This window comes from Oncorhynchus masou, chromosome 33 (genome assembly GCF_036934945.1).
Source record: "Oncorhynchus masou masou isolate Uvic2021 chromosome 33, UVic_Omas_1.1, whole genome shotgun sequence".
In the NCBI taxonomy this organism is placed as follows: Eukaryota; Metazoa; Chordata; class Actinopteri; order Salmoniformes; family Salmonidae; genus Oncorhynchus; species Oncorhynchus masou.
Genome location: NC_088244.1, coordinates 36,578,225 through 36,584,771, shown reverse-complemented (window position 1 = coordinate 36,584,771; position 6,547 = coordinate 36,578,225).

Here is a 6,547-nt window from a genome sequence, read left to right as displayed (position 1 = left end):
CATACAGTGCCTTGCGAAAGTATTCGGGCCCCTTGAACTTTGCGACATTTTGCCACATTTCAGGCTTCAAACATAAAGATATAAAACTGTATTTTTTTGTGAAGAATCAACGAGTGGGATACAATCATGAAGTGGAACGACATTTATTGGATATTTCAAACTTTTTTTAAAAATCAAAAACTGAAAAATTGGGCGTGCAAAATTATTCAGCCCCCTTAAGTCAATACTTTGTAGCGCCACCTTTTGCTGCGATTACAGCTGTAAGTCGCTTGGGGTATGTCTCTATCAGTTTTGCACATCGAGAGACTGAATTTTTTTCCCATTCCTCCTTGCAAAACAGCTCGAGCTCAGTGAGGTTGGATAGAGAGCATTTGTGAACAGCAGTTTTCAGTTCTTTCCACAGATTCTCGATTGGATTCAGGTCTGGACTTTGACTTGGCCATTCTAACACCTGGATATGTTTATTTTTGAACCATTCCATTGTAGATTTTGCTTTATGTTTTGGATCATTGTCTTGTTGGAAGACAAATCTCCGTCCCAGTCTCAGATCTTTTGCAGACTCCATCAGGTTTTCTTCCAGAATGGTCCTGTATTTGGCTCAATCCATCTTCCCATCAATGTTAACCATCTTCCCTGTCCCTGCTGAAGAAAAGCAGGCCCAAGCCATGATGCTGCCACCACCATGTTTGACAGTGGGGATGTTGTGTTCAGGGTGATGAGCTGTGTTGCTTTTATGCCAAACATAACGTTTTGCATTGTTGCCAAAAAGTTCAATTTTGGTTTCATCTGACCAGAGCACCTTCTTCCACATGTTTGGTGTGTCTCCCAGGTGGCTTGTGACAAACTTTAAACAACACTTTTTATGGATATCTTTAAGAAATGGCTTTCTTCTTGCCACTCTTCCATAAAGGCCAGATTTGTGCAATATACGACTGATTGTTGTCCTATGGACAGAGTCTCCCACCTCAGCTGTAGATCTCTGCAGTTCATCCAGAGTGATCATGGGCCTCTTGGCTGCATCTCTGATCAGTCTTCTCCTTGTATGAGCTGAAAGTTTAGAGGGACGGCCAGGTCTTGGTAGATTTACAGTGGTCTGATACTCCTTCCATTTCAATATTATCGCTTGCACAGTGCTCCTTGGGATGTTTAAAGCTTGGGAAATCTTTTTGTATCCAAATCCGGCTTTAAACTTCTTCACAACAGTATCTCGGACCTGCCTGGTGTGTTCCTTGTTCTTCATGATGCTCTCTGCGCTTTTAACGGACCTCTGAGACTATCACAGTGCAGGTGCATTTATACGGAGACTTGATTACACACAGGTGGATTGTATTTATCATCATTAGTCATTTAGGTCAACATTGGATCATTCAGAGATCCTCACTGAACTTCTGGAGAGAGTTTGCTGCACTGAAAGTAAAGGGGCTGAATAATTTTGCACGCCCAATTTTTCAGTTTTTGATTTGTTAAAAAAGTTTGAAATATCCAATAAATGTCGTTCCACTTCATGATTGTGTCCCACTTGTTGTTGATTCTTCACAAAAAAATACAGTTTTATATCTTTATGTTTGAAACCTGAAATGTGGCAAAAGGTCGCAAAGTTCAAGGGGGCCGAATACTTTCGCAAGGCATTGTATGAGATGAGTAATGTAGGGTATGTAAACATTATATTAGGTTCAGTTTTAACTGTCAGGAAACATATGGCTTTGTTCCCACAACCAATGTGAAACCAAAAACATACGTTCCCATTACTTCCAAGGAACCAAATGTGGTAGCTGGACTAACCATTTAATTTAACCACAACATATTTTGATAGCTTTTTCTATCGTTAAATTGTCAAAAGATTATACATTTTTAAATTGTACTTTTAAAAGGCGTCACACCAAAGGACTAAGAAATGTACCCCTTTTTTGGCAATGGCAAAAAAGTACAATATTTTGATAAACATTTCTGATAAAGCTTATAATCTGTTCAGACCATGTGCTCCAGCTCTCTCGCCCCGAACAATGGTACCCAAATGCTGGCTCACTGTTAAATCACACCATGTGGACATTGATTACATTTTGTCACCAAAACCATGAATTGACTTGGGGAAAGGAATTGTATCATTTTCTTCATTCATTTACTTAAGTTAAAAGTTCAAAACCTTTACCTGTAACAGTCACAGCTTTGAACATTTATCCAAGGCCTGGCTGCTCATTGGGCAGCCGCCTATAGCTCCAGATTGAAAGGGCACCATTTTCTCAGCTAAAATGACCAAGACGCACCTCCAACAACAACACATACAACCTCACATAATACTGCCCCAAAACAATGACAATTTCTCTCAACCAGTGAAATATGGGCTTTTTAGGTGAGCACTGATGGTGCCCTGTGATAAGCAGTGTCCATTTTGTCAAAGTCAGGGGTGCAAAATATTTTGCTTGTCCATTCCCGGCGTGCCTCTCCATTGTGCTGTTGGAGAGACGCATCACTGCAGTTCTCCACCAACGTTGGAAAACAGACACTTTTTACATCATGCAGGTTTCTCCGATCAAATAGCCTAACCTAAATGGCGCTCAATCAAATAAAACAAGTCAAAGTAAAATGGACGCTACGGAATGGACAATCACAACTGTTGTCCAGGAGTTTCACCCCATTGTCATGATCAGTGGTTTCAAGTTTGTATCTGTCAATTATTGACAAGTTGATCATAGAGAAAAAGAAAACACTTCTGCATTTCCCATTGCAAATAGGCTCTCGATAACTGCTGATAAAATTGGGTAGCTGATATTCAGAGCTTGAATTGCCAAACTGATTAGTCACATAAATCGGGACTAATAAAGCCATTTTTTTACAAAAGGTAGGCCAACAACATAGATGGGCATTCAAAAAATTCCATTGTGGGCGACAAGGTAGGCTACACCCCAGTAAGCACGAGCCGATGTCTTTTGGACGTCTTTTATCGGTCCTGTCCGGATCGGATGTCTTTTTTTGGTGTTTTACAAACATTAGGCTTACAACAGTTAGGCATTTATGAAATTCACTATAGGATATACCTCAGTAAGCAGTAAGCACGGACCGATGCAGACACCTTTTGGACGTCTTTTTTTGGTGCAGCCCGGCCTTGATTTCCACATCCACGGACATTGGTGTTTGGTCCGGACCAAATCTGAACCAATCATGTTTCGTTCACATTTGGTGCGGTTCAGACCGGCCTTGATTTCAATGGTCATTTATTTTTGGTCCGGTCCAAATCTTAACCAATCATAGACGTCGATGTTTGGTTCAGATTTTGTCTGGTATGGACCAGCCTTGATTTGGCCCAAACATATACGTCTGGAAAAGACTTATTTTCAACATCCAGATAATTAGTAGCTTATTTTCAACTAATTCAGAACTGAAAATGAACCTGATTTCAACGTCCGGAAAATATGTATTTTTCAACGTTCCAGAGAATATGTATTTTTCAACGTTCCAGAGAATGTCTTTTTCAACGTTCCAGAGAATATGCATTTTTCAACGTCCCAAAAATAATTTTTCACCTTTCATTTAGAACCTAAATTGAACCTAACTTCAATGTCTGGGAAATATGTATTTCTGACATCTTTTCAATGACATTTTGCTTACTGTGACTATTCTAGTTTCGCCCGGGTGGTATTTTTTGGTCTTGGCTAGGGCGGCAGAACCGCAAGGACCGGTCCTACATTTATCAACATTGATTAAAAATTGTAAGAAAACGAATTATACAGTGCATGAATTTACTTATGATCCAAGTTTAAAAAAAACAAAGCTTTAATAAAATTAGGTTATATATTTGTTTGCCATTACAAACAGAAAGGGTTATAAAACCCAATATGTTTTATAAACTGAACCCAGTAACCCCACAACGACCCTTATAAATACCTTTCAGGTAAAATATTTGATGTTCTTAATAAAACGTTGATGTATTGTTCCTCTTTACATTCTACTAAACATTGAACTCCGTAAGGAAAAACATTTGTCTCGCCTGTCTACAGACAGGTTTTTACACAGATGTAAATACTTCAGTGATAACAGGAATCCCCTTGCCAACAACTGGAGTTCTCTTGCCAGCACTTGGACAGGCAATGAAGTCTGGGTCATGCTCAGCAGGGCTAAACATACCAATGAATATGAGCTTTTCTTATTGAACAAATTCAAGTAGCACCTCACTGTTTCACCAGCTTCAAAAAGTGATCTCCTGTGTAGTACCTATTGGACACAACCCTGGACCTCTGCAATGTTCCGCTACATTTTTTGACTGAATGTGGCCCTGACTACAGGCTGGTAATAGAACAGCAGTGTTGCACTCAAGGCCAGAGTGGAGCAGGAACCCTTAACATACGGGCATGGACATAGCCAGCCAGCAGCAGCTAACATCTGGACGCCAGGCACCGTGGACGCATCTCAAATGACACTCTATTCCCTATAAAGTGCACTACTTTTGACCAGGGCCCATAGGGCTTTGGTCAAAAGTTGTGCACTATGTAGTAAATAGGGTGCCATTTGGGACGTAGCCGTGTCAGTCAGTACAGACACCCACAGAACCATCGCAGCTGAGCCAAGCCTGTTCTCACATCTCAACATCCACATCCTTTGTTCTCATGTCTGGCCAGACCCAGAAAGACTTATTCATAGAATAAAATATATATAATTGAAGTAAAGTTATGGAATGGTTACTATATGGTTGGAAAGTGGAAACAGAACTAAGTTTATCTTCGGTCTCTCCAAAATGACCAATAACAATCTGTCCTTTTTCAAATAAATGTATCATACCAGAGGATACTAGCTTTATAATGTTCATGGTTTGTCCAAGTATCTCAGACCATACAGTCCATGTCAGCTAACGTTTTTTTTTAGCCCATTGATGTTGTAATGTTTCAGTCATTCAGATATCACATGAACACACATAAGACATGGCAAAATGTGTAGAATTTCAGGAAATGAGCTTTAACAGTTATTTAAGTTTTGGGAACCCCTGCATTAGAGGAATTAATTGGGGTAGCCATAGGCCTATCTAAACCCAAAAGGCTATTGTTATCATTTAATAACAAACAAATTATTTTAAATAGTTCATATTAGGAGAGAAATAGAAGAGGAAGAGTTTAAACTGTCCTTATAATGACCCCTAAATGATGTTCTGTCTTTAGTCGAGACACACAGTTATGTTCTATCCTCGTTGAGACCTAAAACACATTTCCATTCAAAATCCTATTTCAAATATACTTTAGCCTCATGGGGACGTGGGAAATGTCCCCACAGGGGAGAACATCCCTTGTTTTACTATCCTAGAATAACAAACGGCTGCGGGACATGGGGGGCTTCCAAATATCTGCGGGGGCAACACCGACATATCTGCAGTGTGTGGAAACGCTAGTGATGTTACCGGGAGATATTAGTGATTCCTCCTGCTTTGAGCTCTGCCATATCGTTCCATCTCCACGTGGTAATTTATGAATATCTTTACATGCTAATGTGTGGCTCCAGAGACACACAGGCTAACATGCTGCTCCAGAAGCGTCTTTACTCGGCTGCATAACAATGGTAACTACCAGCATGCAGCAAAAAGGCGGGGTGCAGAGGGCGATAGTGAACATTTATTTATAACAGACGAGAGGGGGATAATGCAAATGCACAGAGGGGAAGCAGTACGTTTAAGAAAGATACACCTCTTACAGCCCAATGACACTGGCCTGTCTGCGAAAAGGCATTCAATAACAGCATTGTCGAAGTGTGTTAATATAAGTCTCAATGCAGCTCTGTACAGACATGTTTCCATTGCTCTAATTCCTTATACTGGAGCAGTGAACAGTCATCACAACCAGGAACGTTGGAAAAAATTCTCTAGGGAATGAATGACCTTGATTGTAGAGGTTATAATCTCAACAAAAGCACTAATTAGGCCTACTCCATGCATAGGAGCACAAGGACTTGTCAAACACTACGTCTAGACGTCTCGTGTAGTGCTATGCCATCATGTTATGGCTGATGTATTAGAAGATAAGTATTTATTGGTCAGCATCATTCTGTCACAAAACAATACATCGAAGCATGCCAATATGATCAAATGGCAAATAAATACGTTTTGATCATATGTTCCATCGTATGACTGACTATTATCTGCGTGTTTGAAACAATCTTGTAACAATTCACTTGGGAAAAATAATCCATGTTTCTCTCAATGGATCCAAACGCCATCATGTTTTAGGGTTTGTAAATCATTCTAAATCCACTGCAACATTTCCTTTTATAACATATCTTTCAACGGTCTCTAGGCAGACATGTGGGACACAAAAGGCCTGCAACACATCTGTATTTCAAAAAAAAAATTGAACAAAATTATCCAGTGTGAGGGAATACTTATACTGCCCATTATACTTGAATTAGTCACTGCTGTTTATGGTGTAAGTGAGCACATCAAATATACCTTATAACCTACATTCCAAAAGTGGCCAGAAATTGTTTGGGGTTTTCCCATAAATCAAATCCATGTTTTGGATTCGTCTCCGCCAGGCAACAGACCAACCTAGACAATGCTATTAGTAGCCTA